Below are 2199 nucleotides of genomic sequence, written 5' to 3'. Positions count from 1 at the left end.
CAAGTTTAGCCATAGCCTTCTCAAACTTCAATTTGATGGTATCAATATAAGCACTAAGTTGAGAACCCAATTGAGTAATAGAGTCTACTTCATGCTTTCCTCCTCTAGTAGCCTTTCGAGGTCTACTATATTGTGAATTATGGACCGCCATTTCCTCAATCTTGCTCCAAGTTTGATTGTCGTCAATTTCGGTGAACATACCATTTGATCCCATGTTGAGAATGTTTCTTGAGTCTTCATAAAGACCATTCCAAAATTGTTTTACCAAGAACCACTCGCTAAGTCCATGATGAGGACATGAGCGACAAAATCCTTTGAATCGCTCCCAAGCTTCATACAAAGGTTCTTCATCCCTTTGCTTAAAACCCGTAATTTGAGCTCTTAGCATGTTAGTCTTTTTCGGAGGGTAGAATTTTTTGTAGAAAGCTAGAGCCAACTTCTTCCAAGAGTCTATTCCAAGAGTGGCCTTATCAAGGCTTTTCAACCATTGTTTTGCGGTACCAATTAGAGGAAAAGGGAATAAGACCCATCGAATTTGGTCTTGAGTTACACCGGTTTGTCAAATCGCATCACAATAGTCACAAAAAGTTTCCATATGGGAATGAGGGTCTTCACTAGGCATCCCCCCAAATTGGCTTCTTTCGATTAATTGGATAAATGCGGATTTTGCAATGAAATTTCCGGTTAAGTGTTGTGGTGTGGGAGTACCATTGGGTAGGTTCTCCTCGGTTGGTACGGAATGTGATTAAAATTTAGGCATTGTGGGTTGATTGTGTGATTGATTTTGTGTTGGGTTCTCCTCACCTTCTCTTGCAAAAGGTTTGATGAACTCAATAGTATTTGATTGAATATCTACAACCACACCAATACCTCTCAAAGTATTTCTAGCAAGTCTTCTGTTGGCTGTCAAAGTCCTTTCAATTTCGTGATCAATGGGTAACAAGTTACCTTGTGATCTTCTAGACATGCAAAATATCAAACAACTCGAAAATAATTAGAACAAACCTTGAGGAGTTTTACTTCCCCAAGGCAAAGAAAGACACAACTAATAACAATCAAAGAAAATCAAATCAAGTTAACACCGTCCCCGGCAACGGCGCCATTTTTGGTCGGACTCACTTGGAGCTTAGATTTCGGTTACTTGTCGTTAGGAGCACCTAGACCAGAACAATATTTATAACTTCACTAACAACTCTACTATTAGTAAAGAGGCAAGTAAAGGTCGGATCCCAAAGGCCGGGTATTGATGTAGGATTTTCGATTGCAAGTAGCGGTGTCTAGAGGTGTCACAATTTAGGTTGAGATAAGAAGATCACTAAACTAAATAACAATTAAAGTAAACAAGCAAGATGACTAAAATGAGATGTAAACAACTGATTAAAAGCACTAGGGTGTCATGGGGTCATAGGGAATTCATGGGAATTGATCATACAAACATATTCTAAAGTTATAAGCAAGCAATTATTGTTGTGATAGGATCGAGTTGGTTTATATCTTACAATCCTAGGAAGGTTTGGGTCCTGGAGCCGAATCGATTAGATTGTACAACACCTACAAGTCGACTTAATCCTCCCTACTCAACTATATGCATGGTCTAATGAGACTCGAGTTGGTTTATGTCTTACAAGTCTCATTGAAAAGATAGGTGATGGGTAAAAAATGCAAGGATTCATAGACTCACATTTCATCAAACATAACATGTGCATAAGTTGAGATCACAACAAGCAAGCAAATAAATTATGAAAAAATATTAAATTAAGCATGAATCATCCCCCATGTTGGTTTCCCTTAATTACCCATTAACCCTAGTTAAGGAAACTACTCACTCATTATCAAGTTTAACATGTTAACAAGGTTGTCAATCATATTAACGAAGCAAAACATGATGAATAAATGAAGTTGTTTAACAATAATTAAAATGGGATTAAGAGAGTTATACCTAATGATGATTCCAATAAAAATAATGCAAAGAATAATAGAAGTACTTGATGATTGATGGAAGGTTGTCAATATCCCAATAAACCCAAATAATCTTCAATTACCCAAAATAGAAGATGAACATAAGAGAAATTAAGGAAATGAGATTTGTATTAATATTTGATTAGAAGTTGATTACAAGATTAAAGAGAGATTAGAATAATATAAACTACACTAAAGATTGATAAGAAGAACATGATAATCTACTTAGACTAATGGAGT

At 36.2% G+C, this 2199-nt stretch overlaps 1 non-coding gene across 1 annotated transcript; it reads left to right on the top strand.

Annotated features, from left to right (window-relative positions):
- Window positions 1-281: 281 nt before the first annotated feature.
- Window positions 282-388, top strand: LOC141636300 (small nucleolar RNA R71). The gene has a single exon (XR_012540921.1). It is a non-coding gene; the product is annotated as a small nucleolar RNA R71 (small nucleolar RNA).
- Window positions 389-2199: the final 1811 nt, after the last annotated feature.

This window comes from Silene latifolia, chromosome Y, assembly GCF_048544455.1.
Source record: "Silene latifolia isolate original U9 population chromosome Y, ASM4854445v1, whole genome shotgun sequence".
Lineage (NCBI taxonomy): Eukaryota > Viridiplantae > Streptophyta > Magnoliopsida > Caryophyllales > Caryophyllaceae > Silene > Silene latifolia.
This window is presented reverse-complemented; position numbering and strand designations above follow the sequence as displayed.